This window comes from Amphiura filiformis, chromosome 20 (assembly GCF_039555335.1).
Source record: "Amphiura filiformis chromosome 20, Afil_fr2py, whole genome shotgun sequence".
NCBI lineage: Eukaryota > Metazoa > Echinodermata > Ophiuroidea > Amphilepidida > Amphiuridae > Amphiura > Amphiura filiformis.
This window is the reverse complement of record NC_092647.1, coordinates 3,521,776-3,539,385: the sequence shown is the minus strand read 5'-3', so window position 1 is coordinate 3,539,385 and position 17,610 is coordinate 3,521,776. Positions and strand designations below refer to the sequence as shown.

The following is a 17,610-nucleotide window of genomic DNA, read 5'->3' as shown; positions in this document are numbered from 1 at the left end:
AGAGTAACAATGGCTAGAAAATGCCAAACATTGATGACTGGTGCCTTCTTTTATCAATCAATCAATCATCGTCTTCTACCGATATGCAATCTTCATTATCACAGAAATGTTTATGTTCTTTTATTTGCTCTATGTAACAAATGACAAGCTATAGTTTTGAAGTGGTCATTATTTGTTTTGCAATGATATCAAATAGACAGGGATCGTAGATAGGTCATTTTATGGTTGCAGTGCTCAATACATGATCAAACCATTTTACAAAAATTCCAACCATATCCGACTTCTGTATAATGTTGGGCATACGCCCATTGTCACAGAGGTATAAGTGCGTTTTTAGTGTTATAGACCTGACGGGGCAGTCCTCTTTTGGTCTATACACTAGCGCGCTTGCCTTTTAATCCCAGGGTCATGGGTCCGGCAGGACCGGAAGTGGCTCGAGAAGGCGCAGGATACTTCTGTGAGCGGTTGCACAAAAAACATAAAAGATATTGTTAAAAGTAGATGAAAATGTACAGTTTTTTAAACAATTTTCCTACAAATGTATGGGATTTTCTAAATTTTGCAACCAATTGGGGGGGGGGGCACCTGCCCCCCCCAGGTGCCCCCATGCCCCTATGATGCTATGCCACTGAATGTACACATGCCTGTAGCCAGGATGGGGGGGGGGGGTCACAGGGAGCTATAAAGTGTACCTTTTGTGCATTTTCCTTCAAAAATGGTTAATTTATATGTTTTTCTGGAAAAAAGCTGATTGTGGTTTTCAACAGTTTTGTACATAAAAAGTCAACTTTTTTCGAATTGGCATGGTGGTTGCGTTGCAGTCGCATCACTTGGCTAGGGCTCTGAAATATATAATTGCGTATACTATTTAGAATAATTATATACTATTAACATGATTGATCACCAAAATGGGAAAAAAGCTAAACTATTTGAAATGGTTGCAGTGCAATTTTAGCATTGTACTAATGACCCGACTCCTTTAAAAATAGCAAAAGTGACCAAAAAGTCAGCAGTGGTAGTATTGATACAGGTGAAACTGTCAGTGTGATTGTTCAATTTAGAATTATTTTAGTGATTAGCGGGGAGTGGACAACAAAATACTGTGTACTACCCTCAGGTGAGGCTACATACACAAATTGAGTTAAACCTTTTTTGTCAAAATAAAGTCTGCCAGGGCACGTAGGACGGATTAGGTCACTCTTGATCAACACAAGTCCATGGGCAAGGTTGCATTTTTTTTTGTAAATTAACGAAAAAATTGCAACTGTTTTGGTCCAATTTGCTAGCACTTGAGGTCTTGTAAACAATTTTCTATTAAAGTTAATTTCATACATTGGATTGGTAACACCTGCTCTGCTGAAAAAATATATTTCTAAAACAATATCTTATTATTGTTGTTAAAACAATATCATATAATATGACAATAATAATATAGATTTTAAAACGATAGAGTAAAGTTCTGTAAAATAATGTTTTTCTTGACTTAGTGGTATTGTATAGAAGTCAAAGCTTTGCTTTTATTGTTCAAAGTTTGCCCTCCTTTTTCCATATCTGCTAGGCATATTTAGCCTGATTTTAACCCAAGATAAACAGGGTTTTTTTTAAATACATATTGTAGCAGCACACATTCAAAATGCACTGATTTCAATGATGTAAACAAGAACTGTCTTTAAAAAAGCCAACACCATGAATGAAGATTTCAGAAAGACCTTATTTGTTGCATTTTCATGAAATTGCCAGTAGTCTTGCAAATTATCCAAAAACCTATGTTGGCCATAAAGTACTATCTGTTCAGAAACTGGTAAAATAAACATGGTGCCCGTAAAAGCTATGTTTTAAATAAAATGATCAAAATATTTTTTATCAAAATTCTAGGGAGGGTGACCACTATGCCCATCCCCTTGCACTCAATGGAACTGTCCGAGACCTGAAGAAATTCATCCTGATTTAGTGTTTTGTTACCTTCACACATGTAAGCACACCAACATTGCGAATCTACCCTTTTATCATTTTATTATTCTTAGTTATATAGAAATACTTCAAAATAGATCTAAAAATTACGATAAGACCTAATAAATCTGCAATTCACGGGAAGCATCAAATGTACTTTGAACAGTTTTATGACCGGCTTCATTAAAAACCGACAATAAACCTTTTTCCAAAGCATCTATACACATTTTGTATATATCACATAGTCTTTGTCAAAGACGACTCTCTATCCCTCCCGACGATCCTTGTCAAGTGGGAAGGGAGTCGAGCGACGAGCAGCGAGTTGCGATGCGACGAGAAACGAGCCGGTCGCCGCGAAGCGGCGATGACCGGCTTCGTGTCGCGGCGGCGCTATTTTACTACTGGGTATTTTTACTGATACAATATTTATGTGGGAAAATAACCAACGAGCCTTTCAGAAATATCACATACAATGATAACACCAAGATCAGCACTCATCATTTATGCAGAATGTAAATACTGGGAGATCCTTGTTTGATATTTGCATGAATGAAGACATTATACAGCTGATGAATCAATGACTGTGTGTGTGTGAGAATATCATTGCATTGTAAAGAGTTATTTATTTAGTTTACTTAATCAATGGGAAAGACTAGCCTAGTCTATTTTTATACCATGTGAATTTTATATTTATTGGGTTATACCACATCCCTGATTATACCCAAGTCATTATTAAGACATGAAAAAGCAATGTGCATTTTGAAACTGCAAAACAATTTCCCAATTTTTAATTTCAGCTAATTAAATAATTTCCCCTTTCTGTGTAAAGCCAATTTACCTTCATCCTTGTGTCCACTTCCAAAACTCATAATTTCATTTTGAGCAAATTTAATGTCACTGTTAGTGTTAAGCAAAAATCAACTCTGTTTCCAACTTTTAAGCACTATATAAATTGGGGATTCACTGTGAGACATCTGGCAGTAGACAGGGAACATCAAACCTTCAAATTATACATCACAATGAAGCAGGGTCATCATTTTTCTTACAGAAATTACTTCATTATTACCCTAATTGTAGCAACAATGAACAGACAATATAATCATTCTTCACAAGACAGTTTGTTGCATGAGGAATTATTCATGATTATAATGAAGACATTCAAAGAGATAAATCCAGGGAAGATTTCTATTGAATTGGATTTTCAATACACACAATAACTACAACAGATTTTGAAGAGGTATGTCACTAGGATCCACAACATGCTCATCTATCTGGGGCACAGTTCTTTAATCCCAATACATCTGTACATTCATTGAATGACCTTTGAAAATTTGGGTACAAAAACTCATACTCTGCAACTTGAGGTCAAATTTTGCACTATGGATGTTTAATTGAGGTTATTGAACTATGCTATTGGGATGAGGCTATTGTGGTCCATTGTGTGTTATTGTGTAAATCACACATCTTTTGTCATCTATTCTCATTCAGAAAAAGGCTGTGTGAATGGAATTAGGCATAAGTTGTATTTAATGAGGAAATCCTGCAGACTTATCATCCCCTTCAGACTTTTCAGGGGATGTAGAATAGTTGATGTGAGGTATCTTTGTTATTTAAAAATCTATTCTCATCCAGTAGTGTTTAAGTTCTAACAAATGTTTGATGATGTAAAATCGATAATGTATTTGCATGTGACATTCTACATAACATATTATCGACTTTACATCATCAAACATTCGTTTGAACTTAAACATGACTGAAAATAGAATGAAAAGAGATTAAACGAAGAGTCTGTAGCGGCCCTTAAAGTGGGAAATTTTAGATGTTGCTTTGTATTCTATCTTTAAAAGTAATGATGATAAGTATATAAAAGTATACATTTTCAGAAAGGAAATGATGCAAGGAATCCAACTACATGTAGCATGGTGTGGTCTTTTTAATACCCTACATGGTCATTTTTTTAAATAAAACCTAGGATTATGATAATAAAATAAAATCTTATAAAACTTAGGATTATGATAATTAAAAAAAATCTTATTTTAACTTAGGATTATGATCATTAAAAAAATCTTATAAAACTTAGGATTATGACAATAATAAAAATTATATTTAAACTTAGGATTATGACAATAAAAAACAATCATCTTATAAAACTTAGGATTATGATGATAAAAGAGATCATTAAAGCCATAATGAGCGATTTCTAGTTTATTTTAATTTTTGTTATATTCTTTACCCAAAAATGATGAAATTATTTTATTACTACGTGGAAAAACTGAACATTATTCAGAAAGGTTTTTAAGCAGGAATAATGAGATAAGTTGAAAGAAAATTAAGAAAGCCTTTTGCTATCTTGGTCATTTGGAGCTCAATGGGAGATTTCATACATTTAATGTCGTAATTACAACATTAATTCAAAATTACTCTGACCTACAAACACAACAATCGGCTGATTCCATTTAGTAGGCCTATATGTTACAAATAAATTATGACAACCACTGTGGTCTTTTTAATAGTGTAAAATTAAAGGGCCCAGGAAACACAATATTTTATCTTCATTTTGGGCAAAATAGTGTAAAATTGAAAATTGGCCTGGTAAACACAAACTTTCACCTTACTTTTGGGCTAAAGTAAAATAGTGTACAATTGAAAAAATGTTCATACTTTAACAATAACATGTTCAAGTGCAACACAACAGGACCAAAATGGACCATTGGAAATTGGGATAATATTGAAATGTAGGCCTATAGTTTATTACTTGTAGTTGTATAATGCGGGGTATAATGCAATTACCGTATCTACAAATTGTTTGGATCTTTGAATTTTGATGTGTCAGACTCATTGTAACAATGAAAACTGATGGGTACAATCATGGAAGTAATAGACATGTACCAATCATTTGTTGTAGGCCTATACAGCTTGTCTAAAGGAAATTACACTATTCACAATCCAGTAATTAGTATAATTGGTTGGTCTGTTTTCAGTAGTTGTCTTATCACTGCTAGCGCCAACGTAATCTGATTTGAAGTGATTTCCTAATATCTCAATCAGCCACACATGTTTATATCAACATAATTAGTAAATTACTGTGTTTCAAAGATGCCTCTCTATCTGATAATGGGTAATTCAATTGTTTGACCACAAGCATGAGAAGACAGTATAGTAAAAGCACCGTTACAACATTTAAAATTATAAGGAATTTCAAAGAAAAATGGGGCCTAGGATTGCATTAAGTACTATAAACTCACTGAAGGGGCTACCCTGTAGTCACTGTATAATGTAAGCCAGTCAAATAAATAAATAAGGATATGGTAGGCATAATTAGGCCTACTACTAAAAGTAATGAGCAATTCAATCAATATACATGTAGACAGTATTATTAAGTGCACATGTTGAAAGTGGGCAATTATCAATAATTGGACAATTGGTGGTTTACTTTAAATCAGAATATACACATGTAGTGACCACCAAAGTGACCACCAATATACATGTACGCTCATAGACACATCCTAAATAAAGTAAGTTTCATATAACATCAAAATATCCTAAATATGGTCTACAAGTTTAAACCAGGGTGAACTGCATAGCAGTTGTATAAAAATAATTTAACAGGTTGCGTTAATACAGGTTGTTCTGACCAAGGGTTGATATAGAAAATGCAGTTTTTCCTTGAATATGGGCTGAATATCACACTATTGCATGTACAGGCAAAATTTTACATGCACAGAACCAATTTCACATGTATCTGTGCATGTAGAACCCCTCCAAATCGAGCCCTGGTTCCAACAGTTGACCGTTAAACACGGCTTGGGATTGTTTAAACCATTCGTATCTCGATGGTTTAAACTTACCAGTATGTACAAGTTAAATTCTGATCACAGAAACATCCACTTTCTTTTAAAGGAGTGTTTTTTTCAACTCCACTTGCCACACCCGCTCATCAAATGCAACATTTTTCCTTCCTCACATTTTAAAGCCATATTATAACATTTTCAAACAAAATATATTAGTAATCCTTTGCCATAAAATGTTAGCTTTTACTGTCAGATATATCCCTTTTATTTTTGAGCCGAACAACTACGGCAAAGCAAAGAAAATTGAATTTACTACCAGCGCACATGTCGCCCATACTAACCACTCCTTCGGTCATGTTGTGGTACGATCCTTTGTTGTGTATATCACCGTACTGCATGCCATGTACGTACTGTGTGTTATGAACATCGTGTATGCGTTCGACGAATAATTCCATCATAATAATAAAGCGCCGAATCCGGCGTTTTATTCAAAATCTCGGATTTTGACAAAACTACAGCACCTAGAGAGTCTTGATTTTTGCAGGGTATATTGGTTTAATAAAGTACAATTTAATCGTGTAAAAAAAGGAATTTTAAAAATTCAGTGAGGGCGTCTTCCTCAGCAAATGTTATAATATGGCTTTAATTAAAATCATTTCTCAAGTGGCTCCCTTCCTGGCCCCCTTATAGGTTTCCAGTACAGTCATGAAAACTTACATCATAGGCCTTGTGTTTGAAGGCCTATGCCGGGGGCCTATGCTGGGGGCCTATGCTGACAAGAAATGAATGATATCATTGATATCAAGGGTTCAGAGGCTGTTCAGAACCAGCAAGCCTTATAACTCACAATGAACTACTCAGGCCCGGGCTCAGGATGCTCTCACGAAATGAGCATAAAGTTGACACTATAACTTTCTGAGCAATTCCCGATTTGAAATCCTTTAATATTTCATACCCTTTTAAAAATCATACCAAACATGTTAGGATGGCTCCTTCCTTTGGTCTTCAAAAATCAATATTTCCCTCAAAATTTCTTTTGTTTTTCATTGAATTTTGTCATGTTTAGGGACCAATCACAAACACTTGTAAGGGGGGCCTGATGCAAAACGGGGGCCCGGAAAAATGTTGACCCTCCTAAGGGGGGGGGCCTGAAAAAATGACCACAAATTTTCCTGGAATAATTAAGTTTATGCTTTTCTATGGGGTTCACCCATAATTTTCAAGACAAAAAAGGGGGGGCGACCTGAAATTTTTGAGGTCTGTAAAGGGGGCCCCAAAAAAATTTTGTGATGAAATTTTTTTTGCATCAGGCCCCCCTTACAAGTGTTTGTGAACGGTCCCTTAATGGACTGTATCTTCTACAGTGTCCTGACCACTTGGTGCTCATTTTGTACATGTAGGGTCAGGTCGTTATGAGTTACGGCATTCTGGCTCTCAACCCTCGATATGATAAAAGAATACTGTTGTTCTGTTTACACAAATTACAGATAGAAGAGCACCTGACCTTGTTCATGTTAATTTAGATGAGCTATGGAGACAGTGAGGAGAATGGACTATTCCATAAACAATCCACATTTCCGGTCCACACTTCCCCTGTGGAAGATTTAGCTAAAGTCTTCCACAGAGGGAGTATAAGCTTCGAATAGAATAGACAATTGGGCAACTTCCGTTTGAAATACTTACTCCAGTTGTGGAAGATATCTAACCATAATACAGGGGAGTATGGGTTTCAAAATGATTAACTTTGACCAATTACATTTGAAAGACTTGCTCCCCCTGTGGAAGGTTTTTCCAAAATCTTCCACAAGGGTAGTGTGGATTTCAACTGGAATAGCCCAACCAATGTTCATCCTATGAATGTTCTTGTGTGAATGACAGGCTAAGATTGGAGAAGAATTTCTTCTCATCTCTGGACAGATCCAGGGTTGCCAAACCCGCGATTTGTTAGCCCAATTGGGCGACTTTTGAAGATTTTTCCCGCGACTTTGGACAATTTTCTGTCCCATAGAAACCAATGGTTAAGAAAAAAATTGGGCGACTTTTCAACATTGGCTCCCGCGACTTCCGATAGTTTCCTGCCCCATAGAAACCAATGGTAAAGAGAAAAAATTGGGCGACTTTTCGATTATTTGACCCGCGATTCGGGCTGAAATCTTTTGGCAACCCTGGACAGATCAAGCATAAAATCTCACAGGGTACTCTGGAAATGGCTTAGTAAATATTGATATATCATGTTGTGCTTGGCTGCAGTATTTCATTGTAAGGAATATGTTTAGTATTAATATTTTCTAGTATTAAAAAAATAAAGAAGGAAGCTTAGGAATTATCTTGTATTATATAAATAATAACAATGTTGGGCTATTAAAGTGGTTGTACTTTCTTCAAAGTTCACAGCACTGAAAAAGTAATACATCTAGAACACAAAACTGTTTTTAAAAGCCAATTCAGTGATCCAGTGAAAGAGGAAAAATGAAATTGTATATTAATTGCTTATAAGTGAAGGATACATCATTAAAATTGTCATTAGGTATTTTTGCAATGGCAAATTTGGTAAAAAAACAAGGAAAATGGTAGTATTGGCAGTTGAAGCCCCAAATACAGCTAATTTCTCAGTAGAGATGTCATGTAAATGTTTGACTTTTTTACACAGCTTTCGGCTTAACCACCATAGCAGGCTATGTTACCACATCAGCTATGCTATACTAGCGGCCTATTATAGTAAAACAAAGGTGCTAAAAACTGAATTTTCATGATATTTACCATTTTCTGAATGAGCAAATTGCTGTGTAGTGATTTCCGACCTTATGGGAGAGGAAGATTATTTTCACCTAAAAAGGCAAAAACCTCATAGATTGTATTCTCCCGGTGAGGCCCGGTGTCGTCACTTAACATTGACTATGTGTACGCATGATCGTTCCCAATTTCGCGAAAAAAGGGGTTATTTTTAAACTATGTTCGCGAACATAAAATGTTCGCGATGTTTAAAAAATAGGGTTGTTTTTGACGACGGTGTACTCGAAATTAAAAAATAGGGTATATTTTTGTGAATCGTGATACTAAATGTTGAAATCCCAAGAAATCTTACCATTTCTCGCTCAATTTACTCCCGGATTTCACTTTTGTGAAACTTTTTTGCCTTCCTAATATCCCGGCCTAAATATTCAGCAACACGCTTGACTCGGTTTTACTTGTTTCATGGTTTGTTTACACCGATTACGTCACTGGGGACTTACCCAGTTTGGCCGCTGATTCCATGGGACTTTTTTCATCGGCTTTATTAATGATGCGCCCGGCCTCCGGAGCCTTGACAAACTGGGTACCCACAAAACCCTTGAAATGGCACCTGATCATAAAGGAACCTTCTGAAGTTGTAGTCAGCAGGGCGAAAACCGCAAATCGCTAACTATTTGGTGACCGGCAAGCTAGAGGTTTTCGCCAGCGTTATCGCCAGCGTTAGCTGGCTATGATCTAATTCGGAGATCGTCTTTGTTTGCTAAAGAGATTACGGGTACTAGCATTGGTTTGAATTACTTTATGGAACTTTTTATGGTGAAAATATATAATAGACCTGTTATTGGATTTGTAAGAAAAAGAAAGTATGTTTTGCCGTTTCAACGAATGAAAACGAGAGAGAATTTCAAAAGTTAGGGTTTGAAGGAAATATGACATTAAAAGTTCATGCCAGGCCTATAATAGTTTCCACAGCATATCAACGAAAAGAAAATTATAGAATCCTTGTTATCAGGCGTTCTTAGATTTACATTCATGCAGACCTCATGGAGATCAGCACAGCATGAGATGTGAGTGTATTGATAACATGATTAAAACCTTTATGGACGAAAAGTCAAAGTAAAAATATCCTATAATCTGTATCGTTTTATGGATAAAAATGACTCAAAATGTCATTTATGAAATAATTTATATCTTAAACATCAGTTTTGTCTTTTCAACGGGAAAAATTCGATGCAATTTCAGGGCCTATTTTTGATATGGGTATAATATATATACATGTAGGCCTATTATAATTGAACAATATCAGTCTTTATACATTTTATAATGTGCTATATTAAGTATAAATTATGTAATTAATATAAAATTAATGTGCATGTATAAGGCAAGTTGGATGGCAGTTTTTAGCCAATTAACTAAAAACTGCATTTCTTTATATTAATAATGAGCTAAGGGTAGCCTAAAAGGCAGAAAAGACAAAAAGACAGAACAATTTGGAGTAATTAATTGACAGGAAGTTATAGGAGTTGTTTGGTTTGCTGTTTCTGTGTGCATGTTCTCATCATTGATGGTTTGGTGGACTGTCATGAAACATGATGGATCATAACAAAGAGTGATCCTAAAAATGCCACCACCCAAACTAATTACAAGGCATCTTCTGCATTGAAGCTGGCTTTCCCTTTAAAGGGAATTTTTATTCTTGAAAATATCTAAAGATGGGGCTGATATAGTGGTTTGAGTGAGGGAATTCGTGGCAAATGCCAGAGTTCGTAATTTTTGTCAGTCAGTTTATGTATTAGTCACATTCAAGCTTTATTTTGCAAAAAAAAAAAAAAAAAGATTACATTGTTGATAACTGTATCATAAAAAACACATGATGCATCTTATTGGATGTACTATATTTTTCTGTTATTTTCCTCATTTATAAGGACAACAGAGTTCTGAATCAGACAATGAATCAGAACAAGTGTTTTTGTGTGTGTTCTTGAAATGTTAAAAAAGGGGTACTTTTGTAAAAGTGTACTTGAAATGCAAAAAATAGGGGTATTTTTAAAGGCTAATTTGTACCTGTTTTCGTGTAAAATAGGGGTAAAAAATGACGAAAATGTTCTTGAAACCGCGCAAAATAGGGGGGTATTTTTGACTTAGGGAACGATCATGCGTTACGCCTTTGAATGTTAAGTGACGACACCGGGCGGTGAGGATTTGTATCGGCCATCTCACCCTCCTAGTCTTAGGAACATTTTGGGAGAGGAAGAGAATTCTCACCTAAAAATGGCAAGCCCAGGCTCAAACCCTCATCGATCGTATTCTCCCAGCGAGGATATGTATTCTCCCAGCCATCTCACCCTCTTCATCTCAAAGTGGCAACAAAATGCTCAATGTTCCACTTTGCAGGTATGATGTATTCTCATGACATATTATATTGTACATGGGATAAGCTTTCTCAAATATGCTATAGCTGACACCATATAGTGCACTCAACAATCATAATCTACTTTCCGACCCATCTAACCTCGATACCATTGTATCGACTCACTACCCTAAAAGCATTATCCACTTCTGAGGTGAAAAGAAAAATATGAAAACACTACTGCTGTTTGCTTAACATTACCAACATGAATGGAGGAATTGTTGCATCCAGTGTTTAAGCAAAAGCTATCCAAATTGTGAAACAAGTTTACTTTGCTTTCTTAGTCATTCAATTGCTCAGTGCCAGAAGTGTGTAAGTGAAATAGCTGCCATGTGTAGCTGCCATGTGTAGATAAGTACAATATACTGTGTGCAAATTGCCAAATGTTCACAGGGCAGCTATTGCACTTACCCACTTCGGGCACAAGCAGTGGCATTGTATTACAATATTTGTGTGTTCAGGGCCAGTGGGAATGTTTGACAGAAGGGTTTCCTTCCTCTGAAAATGGTTTATTGTGAAAAGATAAGGCTACAATCATGATGATAATTGATATTGGTTTATGGATCCATAAGGCCAATTACAATTGATCCTTAGTTTCCTGTTTCCCTCGCGCGTCCAAAATCAAGAATGGAAAAATATTTAATTATTTTATTTTTATTTACGTATTTTCATCTTTTAATTGACTTTGTAATTACTTTTATTTGCTAATATCTGTTTTTGATCATCTCAACTTGATTATGAATATAAAACAAGAACATTGTAGGGTCCCCTACTAATATTAATGTTAAAATCCATTATAAAGGTAAAATAATTAAATCCGTAGTCTTAGTCAAAATGACCAAATGGACTGTTGATAATAGTCACGACCACATTTTCAAAATAAAGAAAGTAATAGATAATTAATAATTAATAGATAATTAATAATTAATAATTAAAAGTCGCCTCGTCCTTTATTTTCAAACTTGAAACAGGAAACTAAGAATTAATTGTGAAGGGCCTAACGGGGATCCGGCCCTATACACATACTGTGGTATAGTAAATTTATATCTCGAAAGCAAGTGGTAGTGGTAGAAAGCAGGCACCTGTTTAGCCTAATCCATATAAACAGACACAATTTGCAATTTAAAATTTACCTAAATAAATTGTTAATTTATACAATTATGGTGCAAAGTAAACCAAAACCACTACATGTAAATCAAGAAGTTACAGACATTCATTTGTCTTGGACCTAAAAATGCATTTAGAAGATATCAGACCAGAGGAGCTCTTCACAATAAAGATACCAGGGGACACAACCATGGACGTACTAAATAAGACGTCCGTAGCTGTCCATGACACATTAGTACGTCCATGACACAACTAAGCTCTTCAAGAAGCAACTGAACAAAGACCTGAACATAGAAAGAGTTTTTCCTCTCGATCACATGGACACAAACTTCCCAAAGATGTTGTGAATGTTAGGACAACAAACCAATTTAAGGAGAAAATCAACACATTTTGGAAAGCAAAATCGATATCTACGGTTATGGTACATGCAGCTTAAAGTCCGATGTATACTCCACTTCACCATTTCGCGAGAAGCTGTGATGAAAAAATTAATTCCCAGCTTCGCGCGAAGGTATTCATGTATACTTCATCAAAATATCGCCGAGTATCGCGAAGAATTATTGCCCACTCTGTGCTTTCATATAGAAACTTCGCTGGCCTACCCCCAAAAGTTGAACCAAATCCAACTCTCCGCGAAGCGAAGAAACCTGCGGAATCGCGGTCGCGAAGTGGAGTATACATCGGACTTAATAAGGGAATATTTACTTCATAAAATAGATAATACTTTGCAAAACAAATAGCTTAAAGGGGAAGCCCCGCCAGAGCAGTTCTTCTGGGGTGAACCAAACCTGCCTGGTTATCAAATTAATCAGTGACAAGGTTATCGCTGAATTTGACAGGTGCTAATTGATGTTTTAATGATATTGCATCAACTAGCACTGTCTGTCAAATTCAGAGAGATCCTTATTACTGATTAATTTGATAAACAGGCAGGGGGGAGTTTGGTTCACCCCAGAAGAACTGCTCTGGTGGGGCTTCCTCTTTAAGACCCTATTTTCCAAGCGAGGTTAATGCTACAGCCAGCCTCTCGATATCATGAAAGATATGATGCTCCTTCTCTATGATTAATTTCACAGATTTAATTATATAAAACAACATTGAAAGGAAACTCCTCCCTGAAGTTCCTCTCCACCCCTTTTCATAGACTGTTCAAAAACAAGTACAAGAGCAGAGCAAAATGTAAACAAGACTTTATTTTGATCATGAATCTTCAATTTAAAAGACACGTCACTGTTCCATAATCAAGTCAATCATTTTGATTTTGATTCTTGAAATACATGTTTTATCACAGATATTATCTGTGCATATCTGTGGTGTAAAAAGGAAACTATCTTTTTTTCAAATGCGGGTCATTATAGACTTGCCATATGTTGAAGAAGTTCAAATAAAGTTTGATCTTTGAGAAAAACAGCAAAATGTGTATAACTGTGACAGATGGTAGAATAAAAAAATACATACCACTGCAGGTCACTACTGAACCAAGACCATCAAAACAAGATGTTATTTCCTATGATGAATATTATTCCAAATGGCCAAATCAATAAATCCAATAAAAATCCACCACTATGTCAAGAAAGTCATGCCATATCCTCACCACAGACCAAGCAGTGCTCAAATGGAACCAACTTCCCACCACTATTTGTTTTGTTGAGGCCCAGATTGCCATTCATCCTTAGCAGCTAGTCATATGCAAATGAAGTAGGCGGAGCATTGTCTTACTTGACCAATCATATGTATCAACAGTGCTAAAGTTTCCATTGGATTGTTTCATTTGCCCTGAGGGGGTGTCTGATACTACTTTTGTTATTATTATTTCAGGAGCTTAGAAGTAGTAGAGTCATTGACTTGTTGGATATCCTTGATTAAAATAAAAGTGTCACTGTACATGTAGTGTATGGAGTGGCCATAAATTTTGCCAATTTTTATAAGAAAGTTTGAAATTTGAATCAAAATTGATATTTACAACAGCAGTATTGTGAAAAGTAATGCACAGTTTCAAATAGTCATTTGAGTTCATACACAAAATTATGATCAGTTAAAAAGGGCATTTTGTGATCTCCCACATACTCGGAAAAACTTTTAAAGATTTTTTATACTATCAGAAACTTGGGATTGCATGTTTGTGTGCATAACCTTCCTCGCAGATTGATAAAGACATTATCCAATTTGTATTTACTGGCGATGGCGCATCTGAGGACAGTCAGATATTACAACATAGTGGCCTATGGGTCATTGTAAGGGAATGTTTAAGAGTAGACGAGGTATTGTTGGTCAAAGCAGCCAAAAAAAAAAAAAATCAATTTTCATTATCTAAATCAATATATTATTGAAAAATAACACTTTGATGTTTTGCAAAAGTTCATTCTACAAATCATATAGGCCTACTTTGAAAACTTGCTTGATTTATTTTTGTTAATGAGTTATGTACGTTTTACAAAAGCGTTGTAGCCACAGGAAAAGGCGCATTATTAATAAAGTATGTTAAGTTAACTCATGAACCACAGGACCTAAAAGATAAAAGTATTGAGTATATCTGTGATATTTGAATTCTTCTACACACTCGCTATGAAATGATCAATGCAATTTTTGCCAAAGCTCACTACACTACCATTCGCAAGATGCTGTGAACTACCAGAGTCGCAACAGTTTAAAATAGTTGCTACCCTAACTTGCTATTTAATGTCCTAATCAACTATCTTTTTTTTTTTTTTTTTTTTTTTTTTTCTATGATATTACAACATATTGGCCCCAGGGTAGTGGCCCATGTAGCATTGTAAGGGAATCATGTTTAAGGGTAGACGAGGTATTGTTGGTCAAAGCAGCCAAAAAAAAATCAATTTTCATTATCTAAATCAATATATTATTGAAAAATAACACTTTGATGTTTTGCAAAAGTTCATTCTACAAATCATATACTTTGAAAACTTACTTCATTTATTTTTGTTAATGAGTTATGTACGTTTTACAAAAGTGTTGTAGCCACAGGAAAAGGCACATTATAAATAAAGTAAGTTAAGTTAACTCAAGAACCACAGGACCTTGAATTCTACTCGCTATGAAATGATCAATGCAATTTTTGCCAAAGCTCACTACCATTCGCAAGATGAGAGTCGCAACAGTTTAAAATAGTTGCTAACCGTAACTTGCTATTTAATGTCCTAATCAACTATCTTTCTTTTTTCTTTTTTTTTTTTGGATATCTAGAATCGTACTATTAAAAACAAAGGCACTTGAATCACAAACCCCCTTTAAATTTACCACGATCCTTTGACATAAAAAGTTTGATAAACTTTTGGCCAAAACTAGAAACCACAAACATATTTTGTCATATAGGTAGGCCACAAAACACATTTTTTTATCATGGTTATATAGGTCAAAACCTGCATTATGATTTGAATTTGTACAATGAGATAAATGGTTGACCCATATAAGTGAAATCGCACAATAGCTTTGATGACACTCAAGACCAGACAAATGTAGAAAAACCGAATATAAACATGTAAAAACCCATAAATTTGCCTTTTTAAAAGAGTATTATTCCAAAATGATGACAATTCTCACGATATGAAAGCATTGTGCTACCATCAAGGGGGAAAAGAAGCAACCCATGCATAGCACTGCACCCAGTACTAGCTAGTACTGTATTGATACTCCAGGTATTTGTGACCCATCACATCAAAACTATCAGTATGGTCCACAATTGCCTCATCTCAATGGCATAGTTCAATAACCTAACTTAAACAATCATAGTGCAAAATTTGACCTCAAGTTTCAGAGTATGAGTTTTTGTACCCAAATTTTCAACGGTCATTCAATGAAAGTGCATCGTATTAGGGTTAAAGAACTGTGCCTTGATAGATGAGCATGTTGTGGATCCTTGTGTATGCAGTTGTTGGTAATTCACATTGAAAGATAATACAGAAAATATGTATTTTATGAAAGAATAATGGATAAGTTTAGTAATTCAGAATGAAAAATAAAATAACAGGAATTTCCGATCAGTCAGTTTATTCCCATGACCGTCGTCTATGAGAGGATTGTATCTGATAATTTTACCAACACTGCCCTCTCAGTACTCTGAATTATACAATTGGTTGATTATAATTATGCTGTCACATAAAATCCTGTTACTTTTTTTTATTTTAAAAATTATTTATCCAAATTAAAAATGGACATATCTGATGATGAAACTAACATTTTGTTTAAAAGAAATACAAATCTTATTTTCATGGAAATATTTTGACATGGCTTTAATGTGTAACAACAGTTGTATTACCTTCATTGTCATAAATAATCTCAAATCTCTTGAAAATCCCATGTACCTATTAGACTGTTACTAATATCACTGCACTTAAAGAAGAAAAGCTAGAGTAAAGTTGTGTTCACATTCTTGGACGTACGACTGGCACAACTTGGGGCGACCGCTTGCTAGGAGTAGCGGTAGGCGCTGCCAGGAGTAGTGGTCAGCATAAGTTCTGCCAGGCGTACGTCCGACGATTTACTCCTGACAAAAGTCGGGAGTAGCGAGCTTACGCCTGGCACCCGGTGTAAGTTTGGCCTTTTTTGGTCTGAACTAAGAAATTACATTTCGCGTGGTTTCAAAAAGGTCACAGAAACGCTGGAAGTGGTAGCCGATGTTTACGCCGACCAGAAGTGAATGCTTGGTGGAACAGGCTGGCGTAGTGCTAGGAGTAGGCTAGGTGTGGACACTCAGTAGGAGTAGGCCTAGCGAAAATATTTGTGGAATTTTTATCAATGTTAGAGTAAGTTTACACCGGGTGTAACTCAAAATGTGAACAGAACTTAAGACATATTTCTGTCTTCACAGATTAAAGGACAATAAAGTAAATACTTTGGGATAAAGACCTATCATAACAATTACATATTTATCATGTTTATCTGGTCCTTTCAAACTAAGTACTGTCAATAAAAGTAAAATAGATAAGTATCAAGTAATAAAAATAACATTTTTACAACAGATAAGCTTTTGGCCTATATTGACTGCTCAGTGCCAGAAGTGGGTGCAATAGCTGCCATGTCTAGATGAGTACAATATACTGTGTGTGTGAAAATTGCCAATGTTCACAGGGCAGCTTTTGCACTTACCCACTTCTGGCACTGAGCAGTTGATATACTGTAGTTTTCTTTAAACAGACAAGAAAGTTTTCTTTTATTTTGTCAAATTCAGTGTGTCATTGTTTGATTGGCGTAACCCGACCTACCCTAAAATTAGGCCCGACCCTAACTTTTTTTCATTATTTTTTTTTGCAAAAAAATAATAAAATTTTAAAAATAAATAAAAATAAATAAATTTAAAAAAAAAAGAAAAAAAAAGCTTTTATCAAACAAAATTTACAGCTTAAAAAGTAAAAAAAAAAAAAAAGAATCCCGACCTAGCTACACCAATTTTTTTTTATGTTACGCCAATCAAACAATTTTTTTTTAGGCCTTGGTCAAAATAACTGTGTAGATTTCACCCACTCTTAGCTGACATACTAGTGCCTAGAGTGCCCATCACACAAATGTCTGGATCCATTGCCAATTTTAGCAATAAGATTGATATGGTCCATCACCAGAAAAGATATCTTACACTTCCCATAATGCATTTCTCCCATTTTA

General features: G+C 35.2%; 1 protein-coding gene across 2 annotated transcripts in view; it reads right to left on the bottom strand.

Moving 5' to 3' along the window:
• LOC140142592 (divergent protein kinase domain 2A-like) overlaps positions 1-17,610 on the bottom strand; it is a 67,794-nt gene that overhangs the window by 28,428 nt on the left and 21,756 nt on the right. The window contains exon 1 of one of the 2 annotated variants that reach the window (XM_072164588.1): positions 13,450-13,615. The exons of the other annotated variant lie outside the window; for it this stretch is intronic. The gene's annotated coding sequence lies outside the window, so the exon portion shown is untranslated. Of the gene's footprint in view, positions 1-13,449; positions 13,616-17,610 lie in introns of those variants that run through there. 2 annotated transcript variants of the gene reach the window in all.